The following is a 24969-nucleotide window of genomic DNA, read 5'->3' on the forward strand; positions in this document are numbered from 1 at the left end:
TTAAGGCTGCGTTGGAGTGTTTCGGAGTATTTAGGGTACTGGGTCATATTGCTATACACCATACAATTTGCAGAAAGAGAAAGCTGAAAACCATCAGAAGAGCGAAAACAAAAAGAATGATTAGATGGAGATTGATGACATCAGCATGCGGTAAGGAACATTCTTCTGTTTGTGATATATCATACAGCTAGACCTATAAACGAGAAGACATTTCCAAGCAATAGCCTATTGACATCATATCCAGGAGATAAGTCAGTAACATATCAGTGTCTAAATCACACAAGGTCCCCAGATAATACTAATCCCGTGCAAATAGGGCTATAGACGAGACTGGTGTCGTCTGTACGCGGAGAACTCAAAGGTAAAACTTCTCCGTTTTAAAGGAACACGCCGACTTTTTGGGACTTTAGCTTAGTCACCGTATCCCCCAGAGTTCGATAAGTCCATACATACCCTTTTCATCTCCATGCGTGCCGTAACTCTTCTCAGAAGGCGAAGCACTGCTACTTTGGTGGAGTGATTTACTCCAACTCTGAGAGAACTCTTTGCTCCTCACCACAGGGCTTCTCAGGTGCTGCGAGCAAATCACTCCGCCCAAGAAGCAGTGCTTCGTCTTCTGAGAATATAGTTCCCAGAATGTATTCGGTTAGAAGATGGCTGTGTCTCATGCAACTATACAATTTGCAGAAAGAGAGAGCTTTTTATTTGTACACGCTGTGATTATACAAATCACAACATGTAAATAGTAATTATTTTGTTTATTTATTTCTTTTTTGGGAGCAGTATGTTAGCTGGAGCCGTTTACCTCCAGTCTTTGTGCTAAGCTAGGCTAGCAGTGGGTGCGTCAGACAGAGTTACTTCATCTTTTCAGACATGAAAAGGGTATGTATGGACTTATCTAACTCTGGGGGATACGGTGAATAAGCTAAAGTCCCCAAAAGTCGGCATGTTCCTTTAAGCATTGTTGTCGTGTAAACGTATACTCTTAGACTATAGTATATAAAATGTTATCTATTAATAATATCCATTAACTAATAACATGATAACACTTTACAGTAAGGTTCCATTTGTTTACTTTAGTTAAATTTATTTTATTTTTTTCATAAATATTATAAATAGTTTAAAAATACATGGTTTTCCTTTATTTTATGTCATTGGTCTTTTCAGTGTTAAAAAGTAAAAATATTAAAAGTTGTGAAAACTTGGGGTCAGTTCAGAGGAATACAATGTGATCAAATGCACATTGTGATTTCCCAACTTCACTAAATTAGGTTTTTAAATGCACTTAATTTTCACAAAGGTCACTGGTGTTCCAGATTTAAGAAGGTGTTGATTTACTCTGCTCAGTGATGTGGGTTTTGAGATGCTATTAACACCATAATTCATCTTTTATAAGAATGTGTCACTGCTGTTATGGCCAGTGGTGTTACAACTCTGTAAAACCATAACTGTTAAAACTTAGTAGATGTTGCTGACTGAACAAATGGAAAGTTTTACATATTTAAATGTTCTCGAAATGTATTACTTATGCATATATTTTACCTGAGGCTCACCCAACCATCATTATAAATGATGCATTTGCCAGTTTTAGACTCACACACTGACTAATTTGTTTCTTAATTATTATCCTCCCCACTGTAGAATTACAGCAGGACTGTGGGATCAGACTGAACTGATGAAAACAGAGTTAGGAAATGAACAGAATAGAAGAACAAATAGAGGAGCGAGGGTACTGGGGCAGTAAAGCAGAGTTTCTTCTGGCTGTGACAGGGAATGTGGTTGGACTGGGTAACGTGTGGCGGTTTCCTTATCTCTGCTACAGGAATGGAGGAGGTATGATGCAGCCTAAATGCGTATTTCATATCTGCACATTGCTGAATGTAACTGGTAACATGGTGTTAGTGACGGGGCAGGGTCACTTTGTATAAAAATATATTCAATTCAAGTTTTCCAAATGTTGTAGTTTTCCAAATGTTGTGCAGTTCTTAGTTGTTAAAGAATATCATCTTCATACCTTCCAAAGGATTCTGTCATCTGTTAAGTTGCTGTTTATTTTCACAAAGTGCCTGATCGTGCCAGTAGAGCATAATTATTTATGTACACTTTTACTGAAAGGCGGATGCAACTATAATGCTGCAACATGTAAGTAACCATGTTAATTCTAAAGCCTGATTGTGATTAATTATTATTTTAATTCTCCAAACCGCTTGTCCTATGTAGGGTCACAGGTAGCCTATCTATTCCACCACAGCCAGTCCATCACAGGACTGAAACGCAGACATACACACTCACTGCTTGGCTTCAAATTGTGAGGGAAACTCACACCAACACAGGGAGAACATGCACTAGGCTCTACTGGCACTCGATTCAGGGACCTTTTTGCTGTGAGGTGACAGTGCTACCCACTGAGCCCCCTATTCAAATTGTGATTAAAAAAATAGAAAACGATCAAAGAATACTTACTTTATAATCCCTGGAGCTGTCAATCACTTCAGTTTGGCACAAGCTCTATATTCTCTAGTCAGTTATACAAAATTCTCATTATAATAATTGAAACTGTCTACATTGCAAAATGAATCTCATATTTACATCATGTCTGCCTACACCACATGTGTCAAACTCAGTTCCTGAAGGGCCACAGCCCTACAGAGTTTTGTTCTAACCCTGCTTCAACGCACACACACCTGCAGTTTTCAAATAAGCCTGAAGGACTTGATTAGCTGATCAGGTGTGTTTAATTATGGTTGAAGCTAAACTCTGCAGGGCTGTGGCCCTCCAGGAACTGAGTTTGACACCCCTGGCCTACACTGTTGGTTATGATGAGATCACTCACAAGAGTGAAGAACTCTGGTGTGTGAGCTCACGCTGAATAAACTCTGTCCATTGTATTCATGCATTCAGTACTGCAAAATCACGTTGTTAAAAAAAAACTACTGATGGAGAAGATCAGTTCGCGATAACAACATATAATACACATTTCATGTGCAAACAATGTTACTCAACCAAAGCAGTGGGTGATTTACATTGAATCACCATGGCCATTTTTTTCTAAATTATGACTGTGTTTTTTGTAAAAATCTTACCAACATTATAAGTAGACCCTGGAGAACATTATATAATAAAAAAGTGCAATTAATGTCCCCATTAGATAATGTATTATTGTAATGGTGTGTTCTCAGGGACGTTCCTGATACCCTACCTGGTGTTTATGGTTACCTGTGGGGTGCCTCTGTTCCTACTAGAGACAGCAATGGGACAGTACACACGGGAAGGAGGCATTACATGTTGGCATCGCCTCTGTCCACTGGCTGAAGATGAGAGTGATTTTTTTAAAAATATAAATAAATCTAAGTTTATTTAGGAATAGATCATTTTTTATAAAGAATTAGAAAGATTAAAACTCTTTTTTTCTTTATGCAAACTTTTCATTTTGCAAAATTCAAATTTTGGCTTTGCAAAATTGTATTTGGCTTTATGTATAGGCATACTGAACCGCTATAAGGCTGGTTGGACCCCCTGGCTGCTTCCCCTTGGTTGTATATGTAAAATATGTAATATATTTAATATTTGTCCCTCCCAATTTGCATTTGTCTTGGGTTCTGATGAGTGCTGATAATTCACTTCATTCTGTTTTCATTCTCTTTTAGTAAGTGCTTCTGTTTGCTTTTTTCAGGTATTGGCAATGCAGGACAACTGATTCTTCTGTACAGCTGCATGTCTTATGCCGCCTTCACACTGGCAGTTGAAATCAGCTCCGATACGGCAGCGAAACGACCGGAAGTCATTCATTTCCTATGGAGATTCGCAGACCGCATGCGAATGGGTCCAAACCAGGTGCGAACGAGTGTGGTTTTGAAGTGTAGTTGTGGTCAGAGACAGATGGATCCTCCCATTGTGTTTCTGCATCACAGGTCTGGGGCGTGTGGCTGTGATCATCCTCACAGTTGTCCACTGCAACACTGACGCTCATCGATGATCTATGGAAATAATATAACCATAAACATTTTTACATTAGTACTTAAAATAGATCATGAGAATTAATTCATTTATGATGGCACTCATACTTAGAACAGTGTGAAAAAGAGAGATGCATTAAAAACGAGACAGTATACACACAATCTCCTAACTCTATGTAGGTCAATATCAATATCTGAATGAGAGATGAAGCTAGCTGGCCTCCTTACAGGAATAATGTGAGCTATTGTAAGACTGTAATGTACCATAATATAGTGTACTATCGTGAATATTCATTCATTCTTTATTTCAGACCCTTAGGTCCATATAACAAAGTAAACTAAATATAAGAAATATGACATATAGGTGGCCAATGGTAATCATGCAAGATTCGTTGTATTTTGTGAACGGCTCGTTACTAATCTTAAATGTATTCATAGAACGGACTTCATCTAACCTTAGGCTAACAAGCACATAGATAGGTAAGTTAGGTAACAACAGTTAGGTAGCTTACCTGAATCTGACAACCTGTTCAGCACCCGGCGGGACTTCTTTACCAGAACATCGTAGCCGAGCCTTTACTCGGGGTAAAAGGGTGTTCGTTCGTCAGTCTGCTCCCCGTCCATAAAGTGGTACGAACACACATAACACACATGGTAAGAACACAAAGCGCTTGGGTGAGCACTTCAAGTTTAGCGCCTTCCGCCATTGCCTCAGGTGCTCCACGTGTAAATCGTAAAGTACACCACAACATTCCGATCGCTTTAGCCTACATTGTGTTCGTAACACCGTTGGTTAAATTGTTCTATCCTCTTAATCCAATTGTTATGTCAGCCCCTAACTGAGCATATAATACTTAACATATTTTACCGTTACAACTATAGAATTATGCTAAATACTAGCGTGGGTCCTTTCAGCCGGAAGTTGAAGTCCCGCTCAGCCGGAAGTAAGATGACAAAATGAGCGTAATGGCGCCGCCCTTGTTGTCATGGAAAATAAGGTGAATAGATCAGTGCTTCCGACGCTTTTCACCGTTGTGTACGACGTCCGCTGGGGGCGTATTGCGTATTACGGAGCTGATTTCAACTGCCAGTGTGAAGGCGGCGTTACATCATCATTCTGGCCTGGGCGCTTTTCTTCCTCTTCTTCTCTTTCAGTGCCCAACTACCATGGGCCAGCTGTGACAACACCTGGAACACAGGTGATAATCTAGTTTAAAAAAATTAAATGAACACTGCATTAAAAAATAGGTAACACTTTTATAACAACCATGCTTATAATGATTTATAGCTCCATTTATGCTTATTTATTAATATTAATATTTTATAAATACATTTATAAAGACTCATTAAGACCTATACTGCATTATAAGAACAGTTATAGTTATAATATTTTTTATAATTCCTTATAAATCATGCATTTGCTTTTTCAATGTGCATGCTCATAATCCATTATACACTGATTAATAAGTATGAATTATTCAGTCATATGGTTCCATGAATGTATTTGTAAAGATGTAACCTGCATTGCTATAATGTTATTATATTATAATTACGACTTTTTAGTAATTCAGATTTATTTCTGTAAGTGAATATATTGTATATTGTTATTAATAGTCATGTTGTGTTCTTATAAATACTTTTTTCCTAAAGCAAATGTTAAATCATGAAGAAGTGATCATTATACATTTAAGTTGTTTACTTGTAAATGTAACTAATGAACAATAATATATTATAATACAATTATAATACAATATTACAATAATAATTCCTGTAATAATATAATGGGGGGAAAACAGAACTCATTAATACGAACATTTTTTAATGTTACATACTAGCAAAACACTGCAACAATATTTTTTAGAGTATAATTTTAAATTGCTATAAGCAATACCATGCATATGACTAAGGAGATATAGATTTTAACAAATCAAAATTACCATTCATGACCTCTAATGCAAACATTAGCCATTAAAGACATAATTAATAACTAATTGGTACAGCAACTGGAACTATTTTATATTTGATGGCTGCTCTGTTAAGTCTTCGTCGTCGGTTAGGAACCTGGGTGTGCTCTTTGATACCAATCTTTCATTTGAAAGTCACGTGTCTAGTATCTGTAAAACTGCATTTTTCCATCTTAAAAATATATCTAAATTACGCCATATGCTCTCATTGACAAATGCGGAACAATTAGTTCATGCGTTCATGACCCCAAGGCTAGATTATTGTAATGCTCTACTGGGTGGTTGCCCTGCACGCTTAATAAACAAACTACAGCTGGTCCAAAACGCAGCAGCTCGAGTTCTTACCAGAACCAGGGAGTATGACCATATTAGCCCAGTTCTGTCAAAACTGCACTGGCTCCCTATTAAACATCGCATAAATTTTAAAATATTGCTGATTACTTACAAAGCACTAAATGGTTTAGCTCCGCAGTACTTGAGCGAGCTCTTAACGCATTATAGTCCGTCACGTCTATTGCGATCTCAAAATTCCGGCCAGTTACTAATACCTAGAATATCAAAATCGACTGCTGGCGGTAGATCCTTTTCCTATTTAGCACCAAAACTCTGGAACAGTCTTCCTACCATTGTCCGGGAAGCAGACACACTCTGTCAGTTCAAAGCCAGATTAAAGACACATCTCTTTGACCTAGCATTCACATAATACATTATAGACTTCTATAATTCAGTGTTAGGCTGCATAGATTAGGTCAGCCAGAACCAGGAACACTTCCCATAAATCCTGATGTACTCGTTACATCATGAGAAGAATGGCATCTACGCTAATTTTAGTGTCTGTGTTTATCCCGAGGTTTTCCTGCAGCCTGCCGGATCCAGGCCGTATCCAGATCTGACGAAGGACCTTCGCCTGGACCGATGACAACGCAGTGCTGAAGTGCCAACTAGTCTCTCCCTATGGAGGATCCCACTACCAATATACAGATAAGGCGTTGTCGGGAAAATTTCGTTTCGCGTTCCTACCCCAAATCAACAAAATAAAATAAAATTCTTTATCAAAATTTATAAGGAAAGACAAGTACTTGTTTAGGCTTGGCTTGTCGGGAATTCCAAACCTGCGTATTTTCAAATGCACATAACTATAGAACCCATTCTAAATGCGCATGTGAACGCCATCAGCGTTTCTCACAGGTTCGCGTTTAAAGTCTGTGTAGAGGGAATGATGTCGTCTTAGCGGCCCCTAATTTAATAACAAATTATCGTTGCGACGGAAGCAAATCAATCAAAACTAACTTTAGATGGAAAATAACTTAACTCTGCTATAAAGCCAAAACAATATCTGTTACCTTAAATTATACGCTTATCTCTGTGAAGCTGCTTTGAAACAATCTACGTTGTTAAAAGCGCTATATAAATGAAGATGACTTGACTTGACTTGACTTGACTTTGAAAATCAGCGTATAATGGATTATGAGCATGCAAATGCATGACTTGAGGAATTATAAAAATAATTTAAATGTAACCATAACTGTTCTTATAATGCAATATAGGTCTTAATGAGTCTTTGTAAATACAATATATTTATAGTAATACATACTTATAAATAAGTATAAATGGGACTATAATTCATTATCAGCATGGTCTTCATATAAAGTGTTATAATCACAGCTGAAAATTCTATAAAACTAAAAAATATATATATTTCTCTGTGTTAGATGACTGTGTAAATCTTGCTACAAGAAATTTGACCCTCAACCGGACATCTCTAATTAATTCAACACCTGCAGCTACTGAGTTCTGGGAGAAAATAAACGCAAATTGATACTGTTTTCAAGGAACATTAGCAATAAGCTAAATAAAACTAAATAAAAACTCTTAATTTGTATTAAAATAAAAATGCTTACGGTTTCTCTTTTTTTGTCACATTGTACAGGCGCAGAGTGTTGGCTCCCTCTGGGGGTATTGAGGAGATTGGTAAGATCAATTGGGAGATTCTTCTGTGTCTCATTGTAATGTGGATCATATGTTATTTCTGTATCTGGAAAGGAGTCAAATCTACAGGCAAGGTGTGCAAGAATATTATTTGAGAGAATATTCACTAGATAATAACTTGTTTATTTTTAAATGTTGGGCATAGATTGTTTCTCCTCATTGTTTTCTTTATTATAAAATATGGTGACTTTAAATTTAAAAAAAAAATTGTTTCTTCAGTTTAAAATGTAGATTTTTTGTGTTTTGAGGATGAGTTCATGTTTTATTCTATATTTATTCTGCTCTCAGTTTCAATATTATTGTATTATTGCATTGTGCCTGTAGGTGGTGTATTTCACAGCCACATTTCCTTATGTGATGCTACTGGTTTTGCTGATTCGTGGGTTGACTCTTCCTGGAGCTCTGCAGGGGGTTGTGTTTTACCTTTACCCTGAACCAGCCCGTCTCGCTGATTACAGGTAACCCCACCATGTGCCCTCTACTTCCCTGGTGCCTTATAACCAAATAAATGCAAAGGAAAAGTAACAACACATATTAAAGGTTTAAAACACCAGAATATTAATATACAGCTTGGGGTGCTGTGTGTTTGTTTAGGTTTGGATGGAGGCAGGATCTCAGATCTTTTTCTCCTATAGTGTGTCTTTTGGCACTCTCATTGTACTAGGCAGCTACAATAAATACAACAACAACTGCTACAGGTTAGTAATGAAATAAATGAAAATGAGTGCACAAATGAATAGCTGGATTTGTTTTATTTATGTGTTTGTATAATGTATGTCTATCAGAGACTGTTGGTGGCTTTGCCTTCTGAACAGTGGCACCAGTTTGGTGGCTGGCTTTGCTGTGTTCTCAGTTTTAGGCTTCATGGCCCAAGAGCAGGGTGTCATTGAAGAGGTGGCAGAATCAGGTACTGAAACATTTCATTAAAACGCAGAAGGTATTATAAGGCGAGTGAAGACCAAATTAAATTAATGAATAAGAATACAAAATGCTTAAAATCAGATCTCACTCTGTTTCTGTCAGGTCCAGGACTAGCATTTATAGCTTATCCACAGGCAGTAGCCATGATGCCTCTCTCTCAGTTGTGGGCTGGTTGTTTCTTCATCATGATTATTTTGCTGGGGCTAGATACACAGATGAGCTAAAACTAACACATACACTTTTATTAATACTCTATATTCATTTACAGCTCTTGGATGTATATTAAAGGTGCTGTATGTAGTTTTTAGCGGCCTCTAGCGGTGATGTTTCAGATTGCAACCAATAAGTTTACAAGCGCGTGCTCTTACGCGTGCTCGAATTTATGAGCGAACACTGTGGGTACCGGCCAGACTGAGACGCAACCGGACGTAACACACAAAGCATCCCACAACATGCTGGAAACTCAGGTAAACTCCCACTGAAATGTTACAATAATAGGCTACTTTTATCAGCTTGACGTTGAACTAATGCTCCATGCTCGTACCATGATAAGTATGGAACCCTATCAACCGTGCCGAATTCTGTCACTGCAAGCACCACTTCACATTTTCTTCAGGAAATGTACATTCTAGGTTTGTAGAAAAGGTTTCTCCATTATTCAAATGCCCTGCCGATGTTGATCCGTGTTTTTTACCCGAAGTTCATCCGATTCACGTCTGGCCTTACGAGCTTCAGCAGAAAAAACTTTTTTTGTTGTTTTTTATCAATATGTGGAGTTTGTGTTGGTGTCTGTGTTTTGCTGGGCGCAGGTCGTTTCTTAGTGTTATCAGACATGTCATAAGTTGCATAAGTCATAAGTCCATGTCATAAGTTGCAGTGTCGTCGCTGTTGAGTGCAAAGTCAGTAGGCTAGACGAGGCGAGAGGCGAGGGAGCGCGCATGCAGGTGACGTCACTGGCGGTAAATCCGACCCGGGACCTTCACATAAAAATAAGAATACTTGCTTTCAGAGGTAATAGCAAAACCCGCAAAGTGGATCATTTTAATGTGAGATTACAACCCCTTCACACACAGGCAATAAAAAAAGGATTCGTTTTGGTAGAAAAGCTACATACAGCACCTTTAAATTGTAATTCTTAATAATAAAACTATATGTATATACTTTTCTTGATAGTCTAATTTGTATATGTTCTATATTTGCTTTAAGAATTACAATTACATTAAAATAAAATCAGTATTTCATATACAATCAAATGTTCTTATGTAAACCAAAACATAGATCTTAAATAAACAGTATTTAGACACTTTAAATGTAATCGACATCACAATGCAGTGCAACCTCATAAACACTAAAACAACTGTAAAAAAAAATAAAAAATACATGATTTAAACCACTTTAAGGCTCAAATAATACAATACATTTGAACAGAATAATTCATTTAAGAGTTATTATAGAATTACAAGCTTTAAATTTCTGCTTTTAAACCTACAAAAATGTGCCCCATTGTAAGTGCCACACCTTAAAGCTCCAATATGTAGGAATTTTGTAATAAAATTTCCAAAAATAACTTGCACAGGGTGATATATTTCCTCCAGTTGTGTACTTACAATATCTCAAAAGTCTCCAAAGATTTTTTATTTCAGAGAAATTCCGATTTTAAATAACTGGCCGTCCCGGAAAAGAAATGTCGCGCCTCAGTGACGCAATCCTTTTTCCGGTGTGGACCATGTGATAGGATATTCCACCACACCGGATTTTTTTTTTTTTTTTTTTTTTTTACAACAACTTTATTGAGGTTTTTTTTTTATCACAATAAACAATAAAGACGTCTGACAAAGAATAAAAAAAAGAATAAAATAAAAAATATGACCCACCACACCGGAATATCGCATGGTCAAATGCGGAAGTGGTGGTTAAAGCGTTATAGCCATAGACTGTATGGTTATAGCTGTTATGGATCACGATTACTCTTTGGCGAGTATTGAAGTGCCAACAAAACGAAAGCGTCCATATTCTGATACACGCAGACTGTGTGACAAACGAAGGAATAAAACCTGGATAAATATCGGCCAGGCGTTTTCGAGATGGAGAGAGCTGCGCGACTATCTTGGACTTGACAGAGACTCTCTCGCGAGTGTATTGAGACAGGTAAGACATGCAACTGTCAATAATAGCACTTATAAACAAAGTTATATTGCTCTTTGTACTTTGGTAAGGCTTTTTATCACGTGTGGTGACCGAGATTATGGCAGTACAATTAAATAGAATCGGATATGATGTTAAAAAAATATATTTAGTCATTACTTGCAAATGTTCGTTCAAATTTACTTTTAGATATTGGTTTGAACACGTTAAACAACACGGCATTAACCATAAAAACGTAAAACTGCACAACATTAACCAAACAAATCATTTGATAAATAGCTGTATGTTGTAACGGGATAATATAGCATAACATTTCACGTTCCTTGCAGTTCATTAATTATGATGACATAAAATAATACGATCAGACATACAGGTAATACAAAAACGAATAAATTACCTCATCCGTGATCATGATTCATTAATTCCATGTAGATATATCGCTAGATGGTGAAAACAACGACATCTCCCATCGTCACCTCCTTCATAGCGTCATCAAGCTTCGCCTTTGTTATTGTTGAAACTGCGCCCTCTTGTGGTCAAATACCAAAGTCACATACTGGAGCTTTAAACAGCAGCAGCCATATCACCCTGTAGCCCAAGGCTGGTTGCCCACTGAAGCTATGCAGGGCTGAGCCTGGTTAGTACCTGGATGGGAGACCTCCTGAGAAAAAGAGGTGTTAGTGAGGCCAGTAGGGGGTGCTCACCCTGTGGTCTGTGTGGGTCCTAACGCCCCAGTGTAGTGACGGGGATACTATACTGTCAAAAGAGCACCGTCCTTCGGATGAGACGTTAAACCGAGGTCCTAACTCTCTGTGGTCATTAAAAATCCCAGGATGTCCTTCGAAAAAGAGTAGGGGTGTAACCCCGGCATCCAGGCCAAATTTGCCCATTGGCCCCTGTCCATCATGGCCTCCTAATCATCCCCATATACTGATTGGCTTCATCACTGTCTCCTCTCCACCAATAAGCTGGTGTGTGGTGGGCGTTAAATGGCTGCCGTCGCATCATCCAAGTGGATGCTGGTTGGTGGTGGTGGTTGAGGAGATTCCCCCCTTTCATATGTGAACCGATTTGAGGACCCAGAAAAAGCGCTATATAAATGTAACACATTATTATTATTATTATTATTATTATTAAACAAAACAAAAGACAATTCTAGATGTCTCGGTTACTAACATAACTTCGGTTCCCTAAGAATACGGGAACGATTATTGCATCTTGCTAGATGCTATGGGGAAAACTTCTCTTTCTCCGATTATTGAAGCCTTTTATTCAATAACGCAGTGCTACTGCACAGCCATTACAGTGCAGTGATCTGTGCAGGCTTATTGGATGAGCAGTGGGAACTGCATGAACCTATGGCGATTCGGCACATCTGCGCAAGCCAATCGGGGCGCATTCCATCAAACGGAGCGCAGAGCCCGCCAAGGGGGTGGCTCTCTTTCAAGAAGCGAACAACCAGGTTGCTTCTACCCAGCAATTAAACGGCCACAGGAGCGTGGTATGCTGCTATATTATACAATGCGTTTTTGAATAAAAGGCTACAATAATCTGAGAAAAAGGAGTTTTCCCCATAGCGTCTAGCAAGACACAATACGAGTGAACGTTTCGGAAGGGAATTCTTTTTGTGCTAATCAGCATTATACCACAAATGATGCAGACTGTAACTTGTTTTGAACCAAGAATTTTCATTTAACTGTATTAAAAAATATATATTTTATATCTGTAGTATTATTTTTAAATGCTTATTTAGGTAAAAAAAAAAAATTAGTTTTTTGCTAAATCTGATGAAACTGGGCAGTTTATACTTAGTACACCAATAAGCTTATCAAAAGAAAGGTTTCATGGTTCTAACACATTTGTGTTACATCCCTCAAAGTTTGTTGGAGTGGAGTGCATAATTACATCAGTGATGGACTTGTTCCCCGTGGTGCTGCGTAGAGCTGGTCGACGAGAAATTTTCCTCCTGGTCTTCTGTCTCACTTGCTTCTTTGGAGAACTCATCCTAGTTACAGAGGTCAGAGGAAGCGTGTGCGTGCGTGTGCGATTGTGTGTGTGTGCGTGTGTGTGTGGGTGTGTGCGTGTGTGTGAGAGAGACAAATAGAGAGTGAGAGAGAAAGACAGATGATCGAAATCCATGCTTCATTTTTTTTATCAATATGCAACAATGCATCCAGCATGGCACGAAAAAAACATGAAAAGTAATGTCTGTTGGAATTGACACTAGGTCCAATTAAGTACATGTAATATAGTTACTTTACAACTTTCAATTTATGGGCTAATTTATATCAGAAAGCATTTGAAAAGAGGGTGGTACAAACCAAAGTGAAGATACCTCAAGACACATAGGTGAGCAACAATAGAGAGAACAAAAAACAGCAGGCATTAGATGCCTGACAGGTAGGAAGAAGGACAAAGAAAAGCAATGGATAAGCATCAACACAAAAGGAAGTGAACAACATTGGAAGTGAACCACAAAAACCACATTGGAGTCAGATTGTGGAATTGAAGATAACTCTCCAGAAGAACAGTGTGGTCAGAACAGTCCTTGTCAAGACTACACAGAGAGGCTATAAGAAAGGTGAGTATTTATGGAGTTCTTGATGATATAATGATTGATAACAGATGCAAATAGCCACGGTTGAAATTAAGGTGCACCCAGGGGAACATACAGTGGGAGCAGGATCAGTGGTAGTGACCTGGGCTGTTTGATCATCCAGGGTCCACTGGATGTGGCTAACGATGACCGAAGGATAGCTGATGAAGCAGAAGTTGACATCTGCTTTTGTGTTCATAGATCTTAGATGAAATGTTGTGGTGTAACATAATCTGCTAAAAAATTAGGCACACTGGGCCTGGTGAGGGTTCAGCCGCTTTCCATCACAAAGGTGCTTTAAGTTGTGGTTATCTGTGATCATTTGAAATGGGTGATGGGCTCCCTCAATCCAGTGGTGCCACTCTTCCAGTGCCAGCGTGATTACCAACAACTCCCTGTTATGGATGTCATAATTTTGCTTGGAGGCTGAGAGCTATATTGAGAAGATGGTGCAGGCATGGAGCTTTGGAGGTTTGCTTTGCCATTGAGACAATATGACTCCAATGTGTTAGCAAGGTTGCAGACAGACAGATGAAGATCAGGATAAAGTTCAAATGCAGGGTTTATAATAATCCAACAGGCAAATAACAGAAGGTAGTAGCAACACATTAATGCAAACAAGACCGGACAAACACTGAGTGAAGGTGAGGAACTAAAATACACATGGTGATGAACTCAATGACAAACGGCTGTGATGAAATTAGTATCCATGGAAACTAATGAGTGGCGAAAACTCAAACAAAGGAACACATGTGACTAATGAATACAAAATAAAAGTCTTTGAAAACGAAACTAAGAACCAACACAACTGATATCTTGTAATGCCTCCTCCTGAAAGGCCGCAACCTCATGGCATGGAGAGAAGGAGGAGGCTTAGGGGACGGACGAGGAGATGGCGAAGGGACGGTGACAGGAGGATGATGGTAAGAGCCCGATGCAGCAGATCCACAACTCGGTAGTGACGAGTCAAGTCAATGAGTCAATGGAGGGAGGAGCCAAGATGTTGCTATGGCCGATGACAACCGGGGGACAACCAGCGGAGCAGGAGCACATGGATCCCAGGGCACAGACAGAGAGCTGATGGACCTGATCCACATCGCTGGCACTGGAGACCTAGATGAAGCTGTTGCGACGAGCGTCTGAGGTGGAGCCAAGGCAGAGCCAACAGATCATCAGGCCGAAGTGGAGCGAAGGGATCAGAGGTCGGATGCAAAGCCAAAGGATACTCATGCTCGGGAGAGGAAAAGGTGACAGAGGTAAGCTTGACGTGATCAATAACGGTAATTCCAATTCCCAACAGGTCAACAAAACAATCTCAGTGCTGTCTTGAAACAGCGAGGATTCAGAACATACAGATAATACCGGGTGGGATAGGGTGGGAGACAGTACCTCTGTGTCCAAATCCATCAACCAGTCCTCCTTGTCCAATTGCACCAGAACTCCTTCTCCCACTGATGTCGCTGGCTCATACCCCTGGGCGGTCGCTCTCCCTCTGTGGGGGGCTCTAGCGAATTCTCCGCAGCCGAGGGTGGTGGTGGGCTGGGCTCTGGGTCTGGCTGTGTTCTGGATCAGAGAGAGACACTCTCCATCTGTCCATTTGAGCCAGAATAATTAGCTGTAGTGGCCAGAGGACTGGATAATTGGCTGAAAAACATGGATGGTGAAGTCAGAACTGTAGAGGGATTTACTAAGGAAGAACCAGAAGCACAACATTTAGAATGTTTTCTTTGGGCATGGATCATGGCTGTGGGCAAAGCGTGATGAGGTTTTCAGAGTGGATAAGGAAGCAGTGTGACATTGGCAGAGCTGCTGCACCAGAGTTTTGATGGTCTTGGCAGCTCGGTGTAGTTCAGATCCAGATGGGTTTGTGCTTGTGGGCTCATGGTGTAGTCTTCTTTCAGGAAGCATGTAATAAGACATGATGATGGTACAAACTCAAGTGGAGGATCATATATATTACAGATACTGCAAGACACACTGGGGAGTATAACAGAAGAGATGCACTATATTGCCAAAAGTTTTGGGATGTCTGCCTTTACACGCACACATGAACATTTATGATCCATTCTTAATCCATAGGGTTTAATATGGAGTTGGCCCACCTTTTGCAGCTATAACAGCTTCAACTCTTCTGGGAAGGCTTTCCACCATTCTTCTAGAAGTGCATTTGTGAGGTCAGGCACTGATGTTGAACGAGAAGGCCTGGCTCGCAGTCTCCGTCTCTGTGCAGGTCAGGACTCTGTGCAGGCCAGGCGACTTCCTCCACACCAAACTCGCTCATCCATGTCTTTATGGACCTTGCTTTGTGCACTGGTGCGCCGCAATGTTTGAACAGGAAAGGGCCATCCCCAAACTATTCCCACAAATTTGGGAGCATGAAATTGTCCAAAATAACTTGGTATGGTGAAGCATTAAGAGTTCATTTCACTGGAACTAAGAGACCAAGCCCAACCCCTGAAAAACAACCGCACACCATAATCCCCCCTCCACCAAACTTTACACTTGGCACAATGCAGTCAGCCAAGTACCGTTCTCCTGGCAACCGCCAAACCCAGACTCATCAGCAGATTGCCAGACAGAGGAGCGTGATTCGTCACTCCCGAGAACACGTCTCCACTGATCTAGAGTCCAGTGGTGGCGTGCTTTACACCACTGCATCCGACGCTTTGCATTGCACTTGGTGATGTAAGGCTTGGTTGCAGCTGCTCGGCCGTGGAAACCCATTCCATGAAGCTCTCTATGCACTGTTCTTGAGCTAATCTGAAGGGCACACGAAGTTTGGAGGTCTGTAGATATTGACAAATGTTGGTGACTTCTGCACACTGTGCGCCTCAGCATGCGCTGACCCCGCTCTGTGATTTTACGTGGCCTACCACTTCGTGGCTGAGTTGCTGTTGTTCCCAATTGCTTCTACTTAGTTGGATTATAACAAACAGTTGACCGTGGAATACATAGTAGTGAGGAAATTTCATGAATGGACTTATTGCACAAGTGGCCTATCACGGCTTCACGTTTGAATTCACTGAGCTCCTGAAAGCGACCCATTCTTTCACAAATGCTTGTAGAAGCAGTCTGCATGCCTAGGTGCTTGATTTTATACAACTGTGGCCATGGAAGTGATTGGAACACCTGAATTCAATGATTTGGAGGGGTGTCCCAATACTTTTGGCAATATAGTATATGATGGAATTGGAGATAATCCAAGAAAGACAACCAGCAAGGAACACTACGGAAGGGTAGTGATGTGAGAATGTCAAGGCTAGACAATGAGACTATGCGAGAGATGCACATCTATTGAGTCCTTGATGATGCATTTATTGATAACTGATAGTCTTGAGAGGGGGAACAAAGAGCGGAAGGAGGCATGAGTCTGATGGGGGCAATTTACCTTTTACTTGAGTGTTTCTTTTAATCAAATGTGACTATTGTCTACTACACAGATTAAGGCCAGCCATTTTAAGAATTAAGTTTATTAAATTGCCTTTATGCTTTATAATTTACAGTTAAATCTAAAAGTTAAATTAGGTTAAAATGCCTATTCTGTATATCATCTATAATGGTATTACTCTGAGAACTGCCCACTACCTCTAGATATAAACAATGAATATCATATATGGAATCAACAACAATTCAAGCATATTTCTAAGCTTGAAAGCATTACAGTTAAAAACAAACAAACTTTTCCACTATATCTAAAGTTGCAATATTGTATTATGGCCTGCAGGGGGGAATGTACATATTCCAGTTGATTGACTACTATGCCTGTAATGGAGCCTGTTTGCTGTTCCTGTCTATGTTCGAGTCTCTGGCCATTGGTTTGGTCTTTGGTGAGTTGCAAACAAACTTCAGGAACTGAACTTAACAGACTCTGACTATAATAAAATGAAAAGTTAAATGCAAAATGTCAAAGACTGCATTGACAGTATTTCCTCTCCTATATGCAACAGGGGCTGAGAGAATGTTTGACGTCATTGAAGACATGACAAATTCATGACCCAACTACATATTCATGTTGTGCTGGAAATACCTGACTCCTCTTGTGTCCCTGGTAAGTATATATATTTTGGGTTCACAGATGCTTATACTTGGTCAAACAAATATTTTACTGTTTTTCTCAACTGCTTTTAAACTGAATGATGTTAATTCAGCCAGCGCACATACCTGTATTTTCTTCCTGTTTTCAGTCGAAGTCCAAAGTAGTCGATTGTCGAGTTCACGTGCATGATCATAGGTACTAAACCTATGCGCATGAACTCAACAATCGACTACTGTGGACTTCGACCGAAACAGTAAATAAATACAGGTATGTGCGCTGGCTGAATTATCATAATTTTTATTCATATCTTTCACATCTACTGCTGTCAGATTCACCGCGTTCGTTCCGAAGGAATCACTCACAATGGCAGGGCACTTGTAATGACACATCAAGGATGTTAAGAGGCTAAAAGCAGGTTTAAAACTTGCCCCATTTAAGTCAACAGGGTGCAAATATTAAAAAGAGGATAACACGGTGTAGGCAACACCGATTTTTGTCGTTGTTCCCTGTACTGACAGTACTCCAAATTTACAAAAAAATTAGCTCAATGTTAAAATTGACCGGAGTTCTCCTTTAAACTATTCCAACAAGGATGTATAGACACTTTGGTACAGGCTAGGGAGGGCCACATCAAACCAAAGGCATCATTTTCCCAAAAGACAGTGAAAACAGGAGATTTTCAGAGACTCATTACAGTCGCACATAAGCTTACGGAGAAAACCTGGACAGACCATGCATGGCTGATTTATTTCATTAGCAAGAACGCTACGTTTTGCTTTTGTTGAAAACGTTTTAGAGAAAGAGAAAGTCTGCTCCGGCTAAAGATGGTTTCAAAGACTGGAAAAATCTCTTCAACATACTGAACTCGTACGAGAAGTCAAGAGAACAGGACTGTTTCCATAAATGGAAAGAGCTGGGCATTGCCACCCTTACGAAAAAATAAGTTTTCTTCAAGTTAATTTTAAGTATACTTAAGTAAAGTAAAGTTCAAGTATATGTTTTAAGTATACTTTATGTAGTAAGTATACTAATATTAATGTACTAAAAGTGTACTGTTTCAATAGTATTTGGGACTAAATTGGCCCACTTTTTAGTGTAACTTTAAATGTAACCGTTTTTTAGTTTTTCATTTGCACTGCAAGTATACTACAAGTAAACTTATAGGTTTTTTTTAGTTTATGAAAGTACACTTTGAAGTATACTCTGAGTAAACTACTAGTTTTATACTACAATAATACTTGTAAGTTTTCTTTAAGTGAACATAACATCATACTTATAGGCCTGGTTTCACAGACAGGGTTTAGATTAAGCCAGGATTAGGCCTTAGTTCTTAGTATATTTAAGTAGCTTTAATAAACGTGCCTTAGAAAAAAACATTACTGTTGTGCATCTTAAGACAAAACAATGGTATTGACGTGTTTTAGATATGCCAGTGCAAGTTAATTTCAGATAAAACAGCTCAAACATTTAGTCTGGGACTAGGCTTAAACGTACAGTATGGCATTTTTCGCCACTAGGGGTCGCTAACCTATTTACAATAACAAAGGCGTAGTTTGATGACGCAACATTTGCATTCGCAGAATTATGGATCTTGTCATCAACGTCAAGCCGACCGATCTAATAATATTTATTGATGACTGAATATATCAATGTTTTTATCATGACTGTGATATAAAGCAGTTCGGGGTTGCTAAGAGACAGCTATCAGCTCCACATGCGACGCGAGCTCCCGCGGATATAAAAGGAATATGGACATTTCATTCTACCGAACTACACGCAAGTGCAGAATTACAACTCACAGGTCAGTTTATTAGACAAATTAAACTTGTGAGGTAACGCAGCGCTGTTTCACTTGGTCTAACATTACATTAGCACACTAAACTGCATTTGAATGTGTTTAAATGTATGTGTTAGTTTGTCTGTATGAGACTAGCAGTAAGCTAGATTAACATTAGAATAACATACAGATCATATTCTGACATTTTATCATTGGTGAACTATATAACATTGATTAGTTTTATGTAAATGTGCTCACCTGTTTAATAAAGTACATGTAGGAGCGGTCGAAGTCTCGGACGTGGAGCTCTCGTTTATATACTGTCTATGGGAGCTCTCAGCATCTCGAAAACACCGCGCAGATATTGATTCTCGTTTTAGTTCTCCTTTTTTATCCAAAGTCTGCTTGCCATGGTCCATAATGTTTGAACGAAACAACAACAGTGTGCAAATAGACATTGCGAACTACAAAGTTGTCCGCGTCAGTCGCTTTGGTTACTATCAGAGGGCTCTGGTTCATAGTTCTGGTTGCCATGGCAGCACGAGCGGAAACCAGGGACAGGGACGCGGATATGACGGCATTGGCGGCGACAAAACGGAAATAAAGAAACGGGACGTTTCTCGAATTAAATTACAATTTTTTCCCGGTTTGAAAGTTGTTGGAAACAGTCGGGATAATGTAAGTACACAACTAAAAAAAATATATATAACATAGATATAGTGATTTCTGCTATTTTTAAAGCAAAAAAGTTACATATTGTTCCTTTAAGCCTTCTCTGTGAAACTGGGGGATAGTTTACTATTTATACATTATTTTTCCACTTAAAGTATACTACTATGTTCCTCGGCAAAACTACAAACACATCTTCCTTTTTTAAGAATGACTTAAGTGCCGTTCTTTGTTCTTTTCTCGAAGAAAAGCTTAACTCCAAGTCCTCCAGAGTCGCGGCCAAAGCCGTTTCGAAAGACCGCTGTTCGCCACCAGCAGCAGCAGACATTCTTTGTTTTCAAGTAGCAGGGAACCATTGCAACTCTGTCGTCATTATGTTAAGCCCGCCTGCCGACTCTATACACGATGTGATTGGCCTGACTAGCGTTTGTTTTTTCCGGCTCGAAAGCCAACGGAGAGTTGCTAGACCACACTGGCTGCAAAATAAAATTTGCTGCTGCTAGGGTGCGTCTAGATTTCTAGGCTATGAGGAAAACCGTTCGCCTGGCAAGCCAGACCTACATCAAGATGTTTGGTCTGGCAACTCACCATAGACACGGCTCAATCCGAGGGGCGGGATAAACGGCTGTCTTTCAAATTCCCTCTGCACGCAATAGGATAGCGATTCAACCAACCAGAGCGTTTTCCCAACAGCGGAGCTAACGTTAGTTGATAGATTCAACTTTTGAATCTGGCCAGCAAAACTACGAACACATCTTCCTTTTTTAAGAATGACTTAAGTGCCGTTCTTTGCTCTTTTCTCAAAGAAAAACTTAACTCCAAGTCCTCCTGAGTCGCAGCCAAAGCCGATTCGAAAGACTGTTCTCCAGCAGCAGCCGCCATTCTTTGTTTTCAAGTAGCAAGGAACCATCGCAACTCTGTCGTCATTATTTTAAGCCCGCCCCGCCTACTCTATACGCAATGTGATTGGCCTGACCCAATTTAGGTTTTTCCAGCACAAAAGTCAATGGAGAGTTGCTAGACTACCCTGGCTGCAAAATACATTTTGCTGCCGCTAGGGTGCGTCTAGATTTCTAGGCTAGAAAACCGTATTTTTGTCAAAGGCTACATCCAGATCGGATTCAGAACGATGCTCAAAACACAAATGGAGTAGATCGAGTTCATCAACACCCCTAAAGCTTAACAGTCGTTAACCTTTCCTGGGTCAACATTTCATTTGTTAACCTTAGGCTGTTTTGAAAATATATGTTGTTTAATGTTTGATGATCACATCATTTTACATTTGCGTAATTACCTTTCGGCACGCCCATTACTCAGCTCTTCAGAAACAAGGATAGCTGCAGGTCGAACTACTTTGGGCAGACGCCTGGTTGCTGGCACGCTGACAGAAGAAGTTAAACTGTACTAATCGATTCTGTGGAAGTGTGGGCGGGGCCTTGATACTGCAGTTCCACTTCAGGCTCATTACTGTGCAGACTTTGGCTCCAAGTCTGCGTAATCAGCGCAAAATGTCAGTGCCATATCAGGATATTCGTGGATTCACTTTTCTAAAATGGAAGAGAGTGAAGGTGTGTCGTCCATCTTTTTTTACGTCTATGGTTAAGAACAAATCCATGTGCATATGCACGTGTTTTCCTGTGCGTATAAATGAAAACAATCCACACAATTATTAGTGAATATAACCCAATCCCAATGACCTTAGTTTGGAAGAATGTGTAAATCAGTTGAGGAAAAACTGAATAATTTCTTTACCACAAGGGGCTATGATATGCCTCAGTTGAGCTTACTCTGTTCTTACTTACATTCTTTCCCATTCTTTCTTCACAGTATCTTTCACTTCTGTCCGTTTTCAGGTGTCTTTTGCCTGTTCAATAGTTAAGTACAAGCCTCTCACTTTTAACCGCTGGTATGTGTACCCGGACTGGGCATACGCACTAGGTTGGTTACTGGCCCTGTCCTCCATTCTGCTGGTGCCTGGATGGGCGCTTGGCCAAATGTGTGCTGGGAAAGGGAGTCTGAAACAGGTGAGGATGAAAATGTTCAACCATTACATTTATGTATTTTGCTGACGCTTTTATCCAAAGACATTTACATTTGCATTTGAGGTATACATTTAATCAGTTCATACATTCCCATTGGAATTAAACAATGAAACTTTGCAAAAGATGGATGCAAACTAATAATTTAACGAAAGCAAGCTAATAAAAAATAAATATGTAAATTATACAATCTTGTTTCCCTTTGTCTGTGTTTTTTGACAGCGTTGGCGCCACTTGTGTAGTCCTGACACAAACCTCCCTCCAAGGCCGCATTAATGCAGGGCTTACCTGGGCTGAAGCCCAGGGGCCTCCTAAGTTCAGGGGCCTCCCATGTTCAGGTTCATGATGAGCTGAAAAGGTCATATTGTTTTTACTTGTCAGATTTTGTCGCTGTATGTCGCTAGTCGCTTGTGGACGTTGGTAGTGCTGTCGCTCTAATGTTATTGTTATGGTGCGTTTACACCAAACGCGAATAGAGCGGCTGGCGGCTGGCGCGAGTGATTTCAATGTTAAGTCAATGCAAAGACGCGTTTACGCGCATCTAGAGGTCCCGCGGCGCGAGGCAAAAGTCCGCTCATTGCTGCTGGCAGCGCTGTAACGTCTCCGCTTTGGGGTGTGCAGACATCCCAAGTCTCCCGGAAGTTCCGGGAGTCTCCCGCATATTGATAGCGGCTCCCTGATGCCCGCAAATCAGTTAAAATCTCCCGGAAGCAAGAGCGCGCAAGCGTAGCGCGCGCACGGCAGAGAGAGGGAGCGAGAGACCTTGCGTGTGTGCGCTAGTGTGCGTGTGTGCCTCGGAATTTTATCTACTCTCGAACCAAATTAATCAGAACACCCCCCCCCCCCCCCCCCCCCCGTTGGAGATTTCTCGAACCGAATTAATCAGAACCGAATCCCCCCCTAAACCCCCCCCCACCCCCGTTGGAGATTTCTTGACTCCCGGAAATGATTTTGTGCAGGTTGGGATGTCTGGGTGTGTCTGTTGCGAGTGTGTTTAAATCTAAGTTTTTTTCAACATACGGACAGTCATCAGCGATGCACGCGATTATATTTAGAAATAGACAAGCTTTGTTTCCAAATGCACCAAGCAATGATCCTTTCAATTTTATAAACTTTTATAAACCCAGCCAATATAATCACAATGAACACATCCAAAATAAAATCTTTAACATAACAACTGCAAAGCGTCTAATTTGTAAACAAAATGATTTACGCACTAAATCCAGCATAAACTCACTGAGACTGTCGACAGTTTCTTTTCCATGCATCATTTTATTATATCCATGTTTGTGGTTAGTTACAGTCAAATCATATAAAACAGTGAAATTGCCCTCGAACTCTTCTGTCTTGCCTGCACTGCACTCCAGACGGTGACGGGAGCTGACCTCCACTGAAAGGCTTCTTTCCTATTGGTTGTCGCTCGCGAAAATCGTCTGGTGTTTATGTGCTCAGTGATATGTTAATAACAATATTAAAATTGAAAACAATATTAAAAAACTCACTGTTGTAGGTCTCGAAAGAAACTAATGCATTCTGTGATGTAGATTAGATATTACACTTTTTTAAAATGAGACTCTATAAATGGGGCCTACAAAACGTCTCAGCCCCGGGGCCTAACATTAGGTTAAGGCGGCTCTGCCTCCCTCTCACCTGTAAGCAACGAGCTGAAATACAGGATAAAACTTTTACTGCAGAGATGGAAGACTTAGTCAGGAGCAACACAAACTAAAGCATTACATACTTAGAAAATTTAAAAAAAAAATAAAAAAAACTACTACAATAGTTCCAACAACTATAGCATATGTTTATGTGGTTATATTGTAAATTTAGTTTGAAATATAGAATTGATAAATTTATATTTTGGTGTTTGAAATCAACAACAATCTTATAGCTACTGAGACGAGATATAGACCATGTGACCATTTGAAAACATATGTTTTTGAAGATTATTTGAAGTTTACAAAGTATTATTCACCAAATAAATGTAATTCCCTGTTAATTCAGCATGATTCAGTGGCTGGTGTTTCCTTTCACAGCCACCAGAGAGAGCCAGACATCTTTTAGATTTGGACATAATTACGCAAACAAATCCAGCAGAAATCTTCAATCTTGAGGATTGTATAGTTCTGTGTACATAAACCTTACAGAACAGAACAAAAATCATAAAGTTAAGTGTACATTTTTTAGGTGACCTGTAGGTTTGCATAACTTCCCTGGCATGATTCATAATATTGGGGAAACCGGGGTATGGTTGTTAATTGAACATGTATTTATTTTAATAACAATTAACTTGATATAGTATTCAAATAATTATTAACAAGTAGGCTACTTCCCATAACTCCACCCAATTTCATTGCAATAATTTTAATAATACAAAAATAACAATAAAACATAATAAATTTGAGTGGATGTGTGTCAGCCATAAATTGTCCTATTTTGTGCAATCTTTGTGGTTAGAAGTAAATTGCCGTTTGAATGGGAGTGTTTGGGGCACTTCTATGATAGCAACAAAAATCGCTATTTTTAAAACACTAAGAAGGCTCGACACAACATGAAACTTTGCTTGAAGTATCACCAGGGGATCTACACATGAACTCGAGCATTGAGAGCATTGTTTGTGTACAAAGAGTTTACTAAAAAGAAAGATTTTGAACAACTCACTGTAGCTTTGTCCGCCGGCATTTTGACAGTCAAAAATAGTCGATCTCCGATTGAAATCTTGTCAAACAACAATGATATGACACATACAATGATATTCAGTTTCAGTCAGAGATGTTAAGGATAATCTGCCCCTAGAAGGTAAACCTTTGGTTGAATTAATTGCATATTTACAAACGAACTATCTGCATATTTACAAAAAAAAAACTGTGCACATGT

The 24969-nt window shown here is 39.6% G+C and overlaps 1 pseudogene across 1 annotated transcript; it reads left to right on the forward strand.

Annotated features, from left to right (window-relative positions):
• Positions 1 to 1694: 1694 nt before the first annotated feature.
• On the forward strand, positions 1695 to 22368 carry LOC308694386 (sodium- and chloride-dependent GABA transporter 2-like; annotated as a pseudogene). The gene is made up of 15 exons: positions 1695 to 1833; positions 3180 to 3320; positions 3674 to 3716; positions 5055 to 5155; positions 7633 to 7720; positions 7851 to 7983; positions 8234 to 8367; positions 8504 to 8607; positions 8695 to 8816; positions 8933 to 9045; positions 12855 to 12992; positions 17296 to 17398; positions 17519 to 17619; positions 21907 to 22077; positions 22315 to 22368. The product of its transcript is annotated as a sodium- and chloride-dependent GABA transporter 2-like (transcript).
• The last annotated feature ends 2601 nt before the right edge of the window (positions 22369 to 24969 follow it).

This window comes from Scardinius erythrophthalmus (genome assembly GCF_964197995.2).
Source record: "Scardinius erythrophthalmus genome assembly, chromosome: 8".
Taxonomy (NCBI): Eukaryota; Metazoa; Chordata; class Actinopteri; order Cypriniformes; family Leuciscidae; genus Scardinius; species Scardinius erythrophthalmus.